The 15,838-nt window shown below is 46.3% G+C and overlaps 1 protein-coding gene across 1 annotated transcript in view; it reads right to left on the bottom strand.

Annotated features, from left to right (window-relative positions):
* The window catches only part of LOC147747820 (dimethylaniline monooxygenase [N-oxide-forming] 2-like), a 286,573-nt gene extending 273,274 nt beyond the window's left edge, over positions 1-13,299 (bottom strand). The window contains exon 1 of the mRNA XM_086956221.1: positions 13,175-13,299. The gene's annotated coding sequence lies outside the window, so the exon portion shown is untranslated. The remainder of the gene's footprint in view (positions 1-13,174) is intronic.
* Between the last annotated feature and the right edge of the window lie 2,539 nt (positions 13,300-15,838).

Below are 15,838 nucleotides of genomic sequence, written 5' to 3'. Positions count from 1 at the left end.
GGGCTGATGAGAGGTGTTACCTCGAAACCGGTCCGGTCCTCGGATGCTTGATTCCGTTCTGGGAAGGACATGGCTTTTGTAGTTCGGACTGGACTGTTCCCATGGGGCACAGGGTCAGAGCTGATTTGCATATCGCCATTGTCTAACCCAGGGTGGTGTGGAGTGCAAAAAAACGATGGATTTGGGCCCAGATCTTCGGACTGGGGTGAGTGTGTGACATTGATCCACATTCTGTCCATCACCTGTTTTGCTTGCATATTCCGCCCTAAATGCGCTGGGGATGCCCAGACGTGGGTCCCAGGCACTCCACACCACTGGAGTCAAGCTAGCCGGGCTGATGAGAGGTGTTACCTCGAAACCGGTCCGGTCCTCGGATGCTTGATTCCGTTCTGGGAAGGATATGGCTTTTGTAGTTCGGACTGGACTGTTCCCATGGGGCACAGGGTCAGAGCTGATTTGCATATCGCCATTGTCTAACCCAGGGTGGTGTGGAGTGCAAAAAAACGATGGATTTGGGCCCAGATCTTCGGACTGGGGTGATTGTGTGACATTGATCCACATTCGGTCCATCACCTGTTTTGTTTGCATATTCCCCCCTAAGTGCCCTAGGGATGCCCAGACGTGGGTCCCAGGCACTCCACACCACTGGAGTCAAGCTAGCCGGGCTGATGAGAGGTGTTACCTCGAAACCGGTCCAGTCCTAGGATGCTTGATTCCGTTCTGGGAAGGACATGGCTTTTGTAGTTCGGACTGGACTGTTCCCATGGGGCACAGGGTCAGAGCTGATTTGCATATCGCCATTGTCTAACCCGGGGTGGTGTGGAGTGCAAAAAAACGATGGATTTGGGCCCAGATCTTCGGACTGGGGTGAGTGTGTGACATTGATCCACATTCGGTCCATCACCTTTTTTGTTTGCATATTCCGCCCTAAGTGCACTGGGGATGCCCAGACGTGGGTCCCAGGCACTCCACACCACTGGAGTCAAGCTAGCCGGGCTGATGAGAGGTGTTACCTCGAAACCGGTCTGGTCCTCGGATGCTTGATTCCGTTCTTGGAAGGACATGGCTTTTGTAGTTCGGACTGGACTGTTCCCATGGGGCACAGGGTCAGAGCTGATTTGCATATTGCCATTGTCTAACCCAGGGTGGTGTGGAGTGCAAAAAAACTATGTATTTGGGCCCAGATCTTCGGACTGGGGTGAGTGTGTGACATTGATCCACATTCGGTCTATCACCTGTTTTGTTTGCATATTCCGCCCTAAGTGCGCTGGGGATGCCCAGACGTGGGTCCCAGGCACTCCACACCACTGGAGTCAAGCTAGCCGGGCTGATGAGAGGTGTTACCTCGAAACCGGTCCGGTCCTCGGATGCTTGATTCCGTTCTGGGAAGGACATGGCTTTTGTAGTTCGGACTGGACTGTTCCCATGGGGCACAGGGTCAGAGCTGATTTGCATATCGCCATTGTCTAACCCAGGGTGGTGTGGAGTGCAAAAAAACGATGGATTTGGGCCCAGATCTTCGGACTGGGGTGAGTGTGTGACATTGATCCACATTCGGTCCATCACCTGTTTTGTTTGCATATTTATAAGCTCAAGCATGCTCACAGATCTCTGTCCTCCATTAGAAGGCCAGACAGATTGGCATACAACATGATGAAAGCACAACTCTGTTTTCCATGTGCATCACCAAAACTCTCTCCACAAAAGCCACACTGCAAACCCAGACTCTTTCAGTAAAGCACAGACTACAGTGTGCTGTGCTATCCACCCACAAAAGTGTTTCAGCACATCATCAGGGGTATACAGCATTATATATTACATGGGAGCTTGCAATCCCTGTATACGAAGAACATCTATAATTTTCTTTTTACAGCTGATTCCTCAAGTCACCTGTACTAATGAAAGTAGCTGCTCAAATGTATAACTTATAACAGTTGAGTTGCTACCTCATAATGCCTCCTGCCAGCAACTAAGTTGAAAGACCGGTCCCAGAGCATAATTAAAACTATATTACAAACAACTAAAATGAGAACTGGTTTCCGGGCGTCTCGTGAACTTTGGGGGCAGCATTACCTTACGCCAACAGGATCCCTGACACCGCTGCCGGTCTCTCCCACCGCCGCAAGCCTCACTCCATATAGGCGAGGCCGCTGTGAGTGGGGGACTACTAGTCCCAGGAGCCCCAGCGGCAGGAAGCCGCTCCCGCCCTTTCCGCGCCCGGAGGCACTTTAAATCGGACGAGAGCCCCGGTGGAGCAGGCGTCTCGTGAACTTTGGGGGCAGCATTACCTTACGCCAACAGGATCCCTGACACCGCTGCCAGTCTCCCCCCGCCACCGCAAGCCTCACTCCATCCAGGCGCGGCCGCTGTGAGCGGGGACTACTAGTCCCAGGAGCCCCAGCGGCAGGAAGCCGCACCTGCCCTTTCTGCGCCCGGAGGCGCTTTAAATCGGACAACAGCCCCCGCGTCACGGAAAGCGCGTGGGCGTCGCTGGACGCGCGCGGGCGTCGCCGGGCTAAGCCCGGGAAAAGGGCAGGTCGTCTGAGGCCGTCCGAGGCTGGACGTGGCTGGGCTGGGCCGGACTCCTTGGCTTTTGAACATTAGGATCCCTAACAACAACGAAGTGAGACTCACAAGTGCCATTAATGACTGTATGAGGGGACGATAAAGTTTCTGTTGTATTTTCCGTATTTTATTTTTCTGCTAATGAGGAATCTCGGGCTGTAGTTTAACTAGTTTTATTTTTCTCTCATTCATAATAGCTTTTGTATATCCAATATAATTTATATTTAGCATCCTATTGCAAATATGTCAAAACGAAAGGGAAATAAAACGCCTCTTGAGCTGGCTAGTGCTGCGCTCGACAATTATCTGGTAAAAGCAGTAAATAAAATAAACACTGAAATTGACAAAACAGAACGGCGATTATCGCTGGGTTTAGAGAGTTTGCCAACAATTCCCTCGACACTCCTGGCAGTACCACCCATAGATAATAGTAGGAAATCTAGCAATTTAGTTGGTACCACCCCTGAGGCTCTAGTCCAAACACCAATAACACCTACTAGACTGGTTGATATCTCTAATACTCCTACCCAGAGGTCCCCAGTCCCTAGAACAAGAAGGGGCTGTAGAAAAACCCAAACAAAACATGGAGGAAATTATAATAAAAAGGGAGCTAAAACACCCCCAACAAGCACATTAGGTGGAGATGAGTCAATGGATAACCCAAGCACAGTAAAAATTAATGCTGACCAGTTTGATCTGTTAGTCAGCATTATGGGTGCCAAAATAGAAAATGTAATCAAACCTCTAACAGAAAAGCTAGATTTTATCTCTAATGAGGTTTCTAGGTTAGGTGACCAATTATCTGCCCATATTGAATTGGCGATGAGACCTAGGGACAAGGGTGAAGGATATAGGGCCAGTAACGTTGCTCTAAGTATATCTAACCCAGCTGTCGATTGTAGCGGGGAGACGAACGTGATAGTAACAGGCAAGCCTAATCCCCAATCGACAGGATGCCAGAAGAACCGGGTAGTAGTAGAACCTGAGAGCGGTCCGACGTCGAAAGAAGTCAAGAGAAGCCATACCATTAACCTACCCCCAGATTGTGCCCAATATGTGGTTGTTCTAATAAATGTGCCACCTTTTGAACATTATTTGAACCAGAACCAACAGGAATCGCATGATTCACTTAAAAATAAAACAGTGTTCTGGCTCCATAAACAATGTGGGTTCCCTATGAACTATTCAAATCAGATTCTCACCACTAGATGGGTTAATTGGATTGGCAACTCCCGAAAGAGCAGCGGAGGCGACTGTGTTATTGTTCATTTTAAATATCCTCAACATGATGCAACTACCTTGCTAAGAGCGACTTCGCTACCATATTTTGAGAAGGGTATAAGTCTACGCCAACTTGGTTTCTTCTATAGTCATATCATTAATGGACCCTCTGACAAAGATAGAGGAGGCCTCTCTACCCTTAACAAACGTACCAATTTATGTCCTGCAGTTGAGGTACTAGTGTTAAATCGTTACCAAGCCCTAAGCACCTTAGATGCTAAAGATTGAGTCAGCCAAGATTGCTGTTCCAACCCTGAGGTGATCCCAGCTTGCCAGGTTGTTGAAGCAAGGGAACAATCTGTAGATCCCGGACCATTATCTATGGTCTATTCGAGTGCAGAAGCAGTTAATAAGGATATGCAAAATGGTGATCATAATGTAGGGGCTGTACAACATGAAGTGCCCATTCTAGATAGTATTGGGATTGGTGGTAAAAATGGCTTATCTGTCGTTAGCTGGAATATCGCCGGGTTGAACTCTAAGGGCGATGTTTTGGGCTGGATGAATTTGATTAACCTCTATGACATTGTCTGTTTCCAGGAAACGTGGTGTATGGATTTTGTTAACTATGAGGGGTTTGTCTCATATAATTTATTAGCACAGGGTGCTATGACAGGAAGAGCCAAAGGTGGACTTTTGATTTTAGTTTCTATTAATCAGTCTATAACTGTAAAAAGGTATTTGACCGTGGGTGCTCATGTACAGATCCGTTGGCTCCATGAGAGACAAGGCCGTAATGTACTCCTTCTTAATTTTTATAACAATATCTTTGATAATACTAGGATGCAAGTTGTAAAGGACCTGGCCGTTGCCATTGATAATTTGATTGCAGAATCTAATGTTCTTTTTGATTTTATTTGGGTGGGTGATTTTAACATCCCGATTTGTGAAATGTCAACCCAAAAAGTCTGTGGGGTCAAAAATAATGCTAGTCTGGATGATCTGCATTTCCGCCATAACAGTTACGGAGAAACACTTAACTAACTCATGGGTGACCATGGTTTGGAAATCTTAAACCACTAAAAAGATGAAAATGGTCAGACTGTCCCTACGTTTAAGAATCGGTACACTAGTTCAATCATAGACCATGTAATTGTTTCTTCTAATATTGTCCCCTGTTGTCAGGCCCCTAGGATAGAAGTCTCCTTTTTGAGCGATCATAATTGTATTATCTTAGAAACTACAATCTGGGGAGGCAGGCCTGTCTGTCCAGGGAGAACTGTAACGAATATTGAACCACAGAGGCCTAATGGAGTTGGATTGAGATGGAAAGGGGAAAAATCTGATGAACTATTGAGCTCTATTACAGATATTACCCTTATCCTAAATAATAATAATGAACCAGACCGGGTTTTAGATGTTTTTAATGGCATTAATAAATGCATAGATGCTAGGTTCACTAGACCTGATGGAGTGCAATCTAAGCATAGACTGGGTTGGTTCGATCATACTTGTACCACACTCTTAACGGAATTAAAACATGCATTCAAGTTAAGCCCCAGGGATACAAAATTAATCATTAAGCTGAGATCAGATTACAAATCCGCTCTGAAACGCAGGAAAGGAGAGTTGCAGCAGCAGGCTTGGGAAACTCTAAATCAAGCCGCTGAACTGTCTAATTGTGCCCTTTTTTGGGCCACGGTCAACTCTCCTTTCCTCAAGGCGGAATCTATCCCGAAGCTTACCTCGAACGTCTCTAGCGAGGGGTGGATTTCCCATTTTTCCATGATTTTTAAATCTGATAACTGCTATGACACCAACCCTAGTAACTGGCCGATTGTGCCTTTGGACATCACTGTTCGTGAGGTCGAACTAGGTATTTGCGCAAGCAAGGGGGCGAAGGCCCAGGGGCCAGACGGGGTACCCATCGATATCTATAAAGCAGCCCCGGAGATGTGGAGCCCTATTTTGGCTATTGTTTTTAATGCAGCTGTATGTACCGATACCCCCATACCCTCCCCCCCTGCAATAGGAGGCGGATGCTGGGTGCGTTTGGGATTGAGGCCTTCAGGATCATTGCTGTGCTTTTTTAATTATTCGTTACTGGCGCTGACCGATAGTGCTTTTTAAACTTTATTTTAAACGTTATTTTTTATTTCATCCTGTGAGCCTGCATTAGTGCTATCGCGCGCTGACTGCGAGCGCGTTTGGATAGTGCTGCATTGTTCCAGATAGCGCGCTGACTGCTAGCGCTGTGTTTCTCTCGTCCCTGCCTTACCTGACGGCATCCTTCCTCTCTCCCTGCTCTCCTCTTTTTTTCCCACCTGAGGCGAATTAGCCGGGTGGTCTCCTGCCCCTGACTTTTGCACCTTTCTCACCACACTTCCTCGCCTTGCTGGATGGCAACAGCATCGCAGTGGAATTTCACGATCACCTTTCCCCATACCTTGCTGGGCTGACTAGGGACCGCAAGGCATCCTGGGACTGGTAGGCTGGGAGGCTGCACTTTGCATCAGCGGCCATCTTAGGGAGGATTGCTGACACGCTGGTTGGCGGACCAGTGGGGCGGTCTTCTCACCTGTAGCCTGATTGGTATAAAACTGAGCAGAAGCTGGCCCGGACTGCTGTAGTACCCTCCCCCCTGCAATAGGAGGCGGATGCTGAGTGTGTTTGGGACTGAGGCATTCAGGATCATCTGTGCTTTTTTAATTATTCGTTACTGGCGCTGACCGATATTGCTTTTTAAACTTTATTTTAAACTTTATTTTTAATTTCATCCAGTGAGCCTGCATTACTGCTATTGCGCGCTGACTGCTAGCGCGTTTGGATAGTGCTGCATTGTTCCAGTTAGCGCGCTGACTGCTAGCGCTGTGTTTCTCTCGTCCCTGCCTTACCTGACGGCATACTTCCTCTCTCCCTGCTCTCCTCTTTTTTCCCACCTGAGGCGAATTAGCCGGGTGGTCTCCTGCCCCTGACTTTTGCACCTTTCTCACCGCACTTCCTCGCCTTGCTGGGTGGCAACAGCATCGCGGTGGAATTTCATGATCACCTTTCCCCATACCTTGCTGGGATAACTAGGGACTGCAAGGCATCCTGGGACTGGTAGGCTGGGAGGCTGCACTTTGCATCATTGGCCATCTTAGGGAGGATTGCTGACACGCTGGTCGGCGGACCAGTGGGGCGGTCTTCTCACCTGTAGCCTGATTGGTATAAAACTGAGCAGAAGCTGGCCCGGACTGCCGTAGTACCCTCCCCCCTGCAATAGGAGGTGTATGCTGGGTGTGTTTGGGACTGAGGCATTCAGGATCATTGCTGTGCTTTTTTAATTATTTGTTACTGGCGCTGATCAATAGTGCTTTTTAAACTTTATTTTAAACTTTATTTTTAATTTCATCCTGTGAACCTGCATTAGTGCTATCGCGCGCTGACTGCGAGCGCGTTTGGATAGTGCTTCACTGTTCCAGTTAGCGCGCTGACTGCTAGCGCTGTGTTTCTCTCGTCCCTGCCTTACCTGAAGGCATACTTCCTCTCTCCCTGCTCTCCTCTTTTTTTCCCACCTGAGGCGAATTAGCCGTGTGGTCTCCTGCCCCTGACTTTTGCACCTTTCTCACTGCACTTCTTCGCCTTGCTGGGTGGCAACAGCATCGCAGTGGAATTTCACGATCACCTTTCCCCATACCTTGCTGGGCTGACTAGGGACCGCAAGGCATCCTGGGACTGGTAGGCTGGGAGGCTGCACTTTGCATCAGCGGCCATCTTAGGGAGGATTGCTGACATGCTGGTCGGCGGACCAGTGGGGCGGTCTTCTCACCTGTAGCCTGATTGGTATAAAACTAGAGGCGCCTTTTTCCGCACAGCTGACGTGCGGTGCGAGCACGCCCACTATCGCGCCAAAGGAGCGCCTAAGGAAAGCCCGTCTGCGCCCGTCAGCGTCTCAGAAGCGGACGGGTGCGGGCGGCTCTTTTACCACTCTCTATTCGGTCGTTCCTGCAAAGTATGCGTACTTACACCTCTGCGGAGCTTCTTTCGCTACGAGGAAATGCTGGTAACTGTCATAAAAACTTTCCTGGGAAGTATGCCTGTAAAAAACGCTGCTCTGCTTGTGGATGGGGCCTGGCTGTACCACCTGCTCTGTCTTCCCGAGACCCGCCCAAATCTCTATCCTGCCTTCTGCTTAATACGAGATCTCTCAGCTAACACTCTCAGGATATCTATAATCTTCTAGCTGACTCTAAACCTTTATGCCTTTTCCTCATCGAGACTTGGCTGTTCGGGACCTGACCTTGCGGCAGCCATCCCCCCAAATTATGTCATCTTCAGGAAAGACAGGTTTCAGGGCAGAGGAGGTGGGATAGCCCTGATAGTTGACAAAAGCTTCCCTTGTGTTTTAGTCCCCACCGATGACATCTCGGGATGTGAATCATTGGGGTTTTCTCTATCTATATCCCCTCATCAGACCTGTGCAGGGCTCTTAGTCTACAGACCCCCAGGACCCTTAAGTTCATTTTATGAAGACCTTCACGCTGCCGCTGCAGCTATATGTCTAAAACAGATCAGTGCCTGTTGTTGGGGGATTTCAACATTCACATGGACACAAGTTCTGATGCAGACATCGTCAAGCTAATGGATGCAACTGCCCCTCTAGATCTTATTCCCTTCATTACTACGCCCTCACACAATAAAGGGCATACCCTAGACCAGGTGTTTTCTACAACTCCTATTGTTGTATCTCCCCCTGAACCGGTTTTATGGTCAGATCATTATCTTATCAAATTCCAGTTTCCCTTGACTAACAAGTCCACTTCTCGACCCTCAGAGTGTCTTCGTCAAACGTCAAGAGCTTTCAGTCGAGTATCGCCGGACATGCTGGCTCAAGCTCTCACTTTACATCCCTGCCAGCTGTCAGGCAGTCTTGAGGTCGATATTGACCACCTGCAGAGCTGGCTGACGGAGCGTTTTGACGAATTAGCCCCTGTCAATATTGTCCGCAAAAACTGTATTCGGACATCTGCCCCTTGGTTTTCAGCTTCCCTGGCTGTTTTGCGCCGTAGCTGTAAGAAAGCGGAAAGAGCCTGGCGCCGTCATTACGACCCCTTGAATAAGATCGTTTATAGGGAGGCCATCAAGGGATATCATGGTAGTATTTTGGTGGAGAAGAAAGCTTATTTGGCTCGTAGAATAGATGCTGCTGCTATTGCCAGTAAGGAAATTTTCCTTATTGTCAAGGAATTCATCTCTCCCAGCTCGGCTCTGCCCACACATCATCACTCTGAACCCTGGGTGTCTCTTATGGCCACTTTCTTCACGTTCAAAATTAAGACTATCCAAGATTCATTTCCCCTTTCCACTTTTGGTGATCCCCTCCGATATATATGCCCCTATCTCTGCATCACTCCCGGGTGATGGTCCTGTCCTGGCTACTTTTCCCTCTCTCTCTCTTGCCTCCTCTCTGGATCTGATCTCTAAACTCAAATCCGGCTCTCCGCGGGATCCTTGTCCAGCGAAGGTTCTGGCAAAAATGGCTCTTGCCATTAATGAGCTTATAAACCCTGTGCTCAACTGTTCGCTGAACTCTGGAGTTGTTCCTCAGGCTTGGAAACATGCCTTGATCCTGCCGCTTCTGAAGAAGCCTAATCTTGACCCTCTGCTGCATGCCAACTATAGGCCTATCTCCCTCCTCCCGGCTTTGGCTAAAGTCGTGGAGAAGCACGTTCACTCCTCTCTTGCGAACTTCCTTGAGAGCAATAACATCCTCCATGATACTCAGTCGGGCTATCGGGCCAACATGAGTACGGAGATGGCTCTACTGGAGGTTACTGATGCCATCAGAGAGGTGTTGGATGCGGGAGGTAAGGCCATGCTGGTTATGTTGGACTTGTCGGCGGCTTTTGACACCGTTCCCCATGGCAGTCTTCTTTTAAGACTTAGGGAGATTGGGCTGCGGGGAGCGGTGTTAAATGGTTTAAGTCCTTTCTTGCCGGTCGCCGGCAAACGGTCTGGGCCCCTCCGTTCTCCGCCAAGATGCCACCTCTTGAGTTAGGGGTGCCTCAGGGCTCTGTTTTGAGCCCTACGCTGTTTAACATCTATATGGCACCCCTGGCAGCTCTGGCGGAGTCCTTCGGCGCCCAGATCGTGTCCTATGATGACGACACCCAGCTTCTTTTTACCAGTCAGAAGGGGTCAGACTTCGATGGCGGGCAGATCAGAGGCTGTTTGGGAGCCGTCTTTAACTGGTTCGAATGGCACAGCTTGAAATGCAACTCCGACAAATCGGAGCTGCTGTTTTTCGGCTGTCCCGCCGACCCCAGATGGCAGTCTTGGTGGCTGCCGGCCATGTTTCCACCCGCAGCTGTGTCCTCCAAGGCTAAGAATCTGGGGGTTCAGATAGAGGACGGTCTTATCTTGAAGCCTCAGGTCTTGGGTCTTGTTGGCAAATGCTTCGGTTTCATTAAGATGCTGAGGAAATTTCTTCCTTTGCTGACCCTCTGCCATCGGAAGGTTACTGTCCAGGGTCTCATTGGTTCACGTTTGGACTATTCCAACGTTCTCTACCTGGGCCTGCCGGAGTTTCTTCTTTCTCGCCTGCAGGTCGTGCAGAATGCTGCTGCTAGAGCCATCTATGGGCTTCATCGCAGAACCAGTGCGACTATCTTATTAAAAAATCTTCATTGGCTCCCCATTAAAAAACTAGTAGCTTTTAAGGCTCTCACACTGACCTTCAAGGCGCTCCATGGCACAGGAGCTAAATATATTAGAAACCGTTTGGCTTTCTATTTGCCTTTGAGGATGTTACGGTCAGCTTCCTTGGCTCTGGCTCAAGTTCCATCAATTAGACGGGCCAGGATTTGTGGACGTTCTTTCGGCTATCTGGCTCCCAAGCTCTGGAACGCCCTGCCAGTGTCCATGAGACCCAACGCGACTGTACTGGGTTTCAGGAGGGAGCTAAAATCCTGGCTCTTTGTCCAGTAGGTCCTATGCTCGGTCCCTTTTCGCCCCCAATGTCTGTTTCTTAGTTTCTATTAAAGCGCCGGGACACTCTCCAGAGTAGCTGTGCGCTATATAAAACTATTTTAACATTTTAACATTTTTAACCTGGGGGGAGTCAATTATAATCCCGATACATAAGAAGGGCAACAGGTCAGATGTTAAAAACTACTGCCCCATCTCTCTTTTAGACTCCTCAGTTAAGATCATGAGTAGAGTAATGTTGGCTAGATTGGAAGAGTGGGTGGAGAGAGAGGGGATTTTGGCCAATAGCAAGTATGGATTCCGGAAAGGACGGGGTACACTCGATCAGTGTATAAATTTAGATCTACTGATCGGGAAGTATACCCAGGCCAAACAAGGTTCACTTTATCTCTGCTTAGCAGATTTAAGCAGTGCTTTTGATCTGGTAGACCATTCCATCTTATGGCCAACCCTGTTACAGCTTGGGGCACCGGAGGACATCATCTTCTTTCTGGCCAGGCTATATGAAAAATTACAAACAAGCGTGCGCTATGGCGTTAAAGGAGAGTGTACCCCTAAATTCAGTGTTAATAGAGGTATTAGACAAGGCTGTGTTCTTGCCCCCCCTGCTTTTTACCTTATTTATTAATGAAATTGATGCAGTTTTAAAAACTATTAATGCTGATGCGCCCCAGGTTAATGGGGTCATAGTGCCGGTGTTATTATATGCGGACGATGCCGTGCTACTATCGAGAAACCCCATTGGTTTACAACGTTTGATTGACAGATTCTCTGTTTTTATTAAGGACAGGAAACTGGTTATCAACAAAGGAAAAACGCATACCATGACCTGTGGGGCCAAAAGAAGGTTGTCTAATGCATTTTTTATTGACTGCCAAAAAGTGCAACATGTAGATAAATTTTGTTATTTGGGAATAAACTTTTCAAAAGATAGAAAATGGTCTAATGAACTTACCAATGTCCGTAATAAAATGGCTAAAAATGCTCACGGGGTTTTTAGATTTGCGGCTAAGATCTGAGACAGACGGGCCGATCCATGTGCTGCTACCGCAATACCCAAAAGTGAGCTGTAGTCAACATTCCTAGCACATAGAATGAGGAGGCGGTCATTAAAGACCGGGGTTCTGTCTTCCACTCTGTTTTACAATAGCCCTATTGTTAATGAAGGTTACCCCCTATATTTAGCCATGGTGACCAGACCATATTATAGATTTGTACTTATGAGACTTAGGTTCGGGCTGGCACACCATCTGGTGGCATCGCCCCACCTTAAAAAGTATCCGACCGGACCCAGTCCATGTGATGGTCTATCAAAGCAGAGCACCTTGCACTTTTTATTGATATGTAAACTTTACAAGAGTTTTCGTATTGCCTATTTAAAACCTCTGTTTATCAAATATGGTTCACGTACTATTAAAGATGCAATGAAATTAATTTTTAATATGCAATCTGCAGATATATGCTTTTTTACTGCTACCTTTTTAAATCAATCAATTATTGCCAGGAAAAGTATGTTGTTTTAAATTTTATGTCAGAATTTTTGTTAAATTCTGCAATATCTGTTATCCTATGTGTCGCTCATGTGCTTTTATGGTCATTTTTATATGCACCGAATAAAGCTTTAGGAATTGAATTGAATTGAGAACGGCTTTTCCTTCTTCTTTTTTTTTTAATATGTCTTTCTAAAAGGAACAGTGTTTAGCAGAAAGAAGTTATTTATGGCAACATGTTTGTATTTTACACTCTATAGGTTGTTACAGGAAAGATAGAATATCTCTGCATGTTTGTAAACATTCTCAGCGACATAATTTTTATATGACTTACATTAAACTGATAGATATTTTTGCAACAAATGACTAAATAATTACGAAATGCTTTTTGATGCATTTAATTTCACACTGCAGATTCTGCTTTCATTCTTCATGTCTGCAAACATGTTATCTATTTCATATGTAAAAGCAAAACAGCAAGGATTTAGGAGGTTTACAGAAGGGTGATGGCGTGACCTTGTATTATATGGAATAAAATACATTGTGCCATGAATTAAAAAGACACTACAAATCGCTTTAGAGTTCCATTACCTTATAAAGGAACTCCTTGGTGACTTGCAATATTCTTAAAAGGCAGGGCAGGGGTTACTTTTATTAAGTATATACATGCAATCACAATACAATATACTAGAATTCTCCTACGGCATTATGTGCATTGAGTGTCAAGAACCGTAAGCAGGTGCAGCTACAGAAGAGCTCTGGCAGGGTCACCAAATTGTACAGTCAGTGCTGTCTAAACAATCCAGAGAGTGCCTTTACATCAAATTGTGCCCTGCCACAGTGTAAGAGATGTTATTGCAACCAAGTGAGTGTTGTCGACAAATGGTCTCGGTTTCTGCCTTCCTCCCCAGCGGGTGGCGTTTCCTCACCTGAACATGTGCGGTGGCAGGAACGGACGCAGGAACGGACGCAGGACTCTCTTTCCCGAGCGTTTCCACTTTTCAGAATGGTGCAGCAGAGAACGGCTTTTATAAAACTGCCCTCAGGTAGCAACGGTGACACACTCCACCGCAGCCCATGTGACCAAGATCAGAATGGGGTGAAGGGGTGTGAACGCACGGTGGTACTGCAGGCTGGAGGGCGGAGGGACTCGAAAGGCCAGTTTGGACAGAGGGCTGATGGAGGACTGCTGGGGGCAGCCCCAGGTGTGTCTGAAAGGAGACTCGTACAATTACTGAAGGAAGGTAGAGGGGGTGAGCCAACAAGCGGGAGCAGAGCCACTGCCAAATCAGAGCCAAGGGTTTCTCGCACGTGAGCCGAGCCTTGTAGATATTTGGCATTTGAATCATGCAACAAATATCGTATAGAAATATGATCAAGTGTTAGCAATGTAATTTTTTTTAAACTGTAGTTCTTTAACACGCGGAAGCTCTTCGGCCTAATAGCAGTACATCCGAGCATATCACTGGATGGAGGTGAGCGAGACACTAAAAGCGCGAGACAGGCTCGAGTCTGATGCTTGGCTTTGGCCGGGCTCGAGGCTCACGTGGAACCTTGAGCCCAAGACGAGCCGAACTTTGAAGAGAGGCCACGTGGCTTAGTGACACAAGCTGCCTATATAACATGGGGGACAAAGTTCAAATCCCGCCCTGGGTCCCACATCCCATCAATTCTCCAAATCCCGGTTACATAAAAGAAGTCTAAAGTAGTCTGAGTCTGCTGGGAGGTTCTTATATTTCCGTGTGAAAGCTTTGGGCTATGTGACACTACCGTGAATAAGAAAGTGGACTATGGGCTACTCTCCTCTTCGAAACATTAAGGACAAAACCTAACCTTTGATTTCAGAAAGTGATACCCATCTAGTTGATGAATTGGCCTGCATGGAAAAATGAAACTGCGATCCATCCCGGCTTTCCTGCTTGACCAAATTGTGTGCTCCTGGGCAAACAGGTTGTCACACAGCATTCCTTTTGGTCATTGTCACAGATCAGAGCATCTAATAAGGAGGTTCAAGAGGTGCACAGTTCAAAAACCTCTTCTGTTTGATTTTATAAACCATTTCAATAAACTATAATGTTGCTCTGTATATAATAAGAATCTATGCTACATATAGGGTACACATGAGAGATTACTTTCTTTTTAGTTTACTCATTGTCACCACGGCGGAGCAGGAAAGTGTCTAATTTTCCTTTCAAAACGATTACATTTAATACATTCTTCTCGTGCACAGATGCAATCTGATGTACTAAGGTGAAATTCTTATGCATGTAAAAGCTATTTGATTTTTTAATTTAAAGACACTATGCCATATTTTAGCATTATTTTTGTTGCATGATTTACATGCCAAATAGTTTGAGGCACGACTTGCGCACGAGCTCTTCGAGCCAGAGCCAACTCTTGACTTGGCTGCGGCTCGACTCTTTCATTCACTTATTGGCTATCCCACCTCAATGGCTGCATTGAGAGGCATCTATAAGAGTTATAGTTTTTAAACATGATCTTAAGAACATTCCTGCCTCCTGCACCTGGTGACAATGTCATTAATCAACTAGGAGATAACTCAGTTGACATCCATCTGTACCCTAGATGTGACCTCGATTCTTATTAGAGATGGAGCAATATTATCGTCTATAAAATCAAGCATAAGATAGCTTTTTGTACAGCGCACACCCTGCACTCACATATTTCAATGCGCTCTATGCAATAATGAAGACAAAGGAGGCTCAGTGAGATAAAATCTTTGCCTAGGATCACACAATGTAATCGAGCGGAGAAGGCAGAGCCAGTTTTTCTGATTTCACATGTGTAACTTAGCCACTAGAAGGGTATCTCTACAACTCTCCAGTGGTACATCAAAGGTTGGTCCTATGTTAGGTTTCGCCTGCACAGCGCTTGTGCTTTGCTTGTGAAATCACGAGTATTTCATATAGTTTCATAGGGGGCTCTTATCAGTTTCCACTGTTGAATTTCTGTGTTGATTCACTTTTTTTGAGTAAAAAAAAAAAGAATCTTATTCGGGGAAGGAGAAAGGAACAAGGTGTCAATACAAAATATAGAGAAAAGTAGTAAGTACAGGTACATCAATAAGCAATGGGCATAATAGGGTTATAAACAATGAAAGCTAACCATAAGCATCAAAACTAAATAAAATAAAAACAACAATTGTAGAAATACAATTATGCAAAAGGAAGTACATACAGTTGATAATGCAGAAGAAACGGAATGCGGGGGGCATTCAAGGGGGCTTGAGAACTTCTTGCTGTGAAGGTTGTGGGTGAAACGAACGTTTAGCACATACATCAAGATAAAGCGTAACAGGAAGCCAAAAGTTCATGTGCTTTGCTGCCATGTGGGCAGGAAAAACAAAAGCAGTATCCAGTCTATGATTATGGCAAACGTTATACCACCATGCTTTAAAAGAAATGTTAATAAAATTCTTCCAATTGACTGTCATTTGCTGAAACGCAACAGCTAACAATAAATCAATAATCTGAGTGTTAAGTTCTGCATCCTCCCAACAGGGAGAAAGACTTCCTAAGAAAACGTTAGTGTAAGAGAAAGGAAAGCAAGTATGAAACATTACATTAATTTGG

The sequence above is a fragment of the Lissotriton vulgaris genome, chromosome 1_1 (genome assembly GCF_964263255.1).
Source record: "Lissotriton vulgaris chromosome 1_1, aLisVul1.2, whole genome shotgun sequence".
Lineage (NCBI taxonomy): Eukaryota > Metazoa > Chordata > Amphibia > Caudata > Salamandridae > Lissotriton > Lissotriton vulgaris.
Note: the sequence above shows the minus strand (reverse complement) of the source record. Positions and strands in the feature narration are given on the sequence as shown.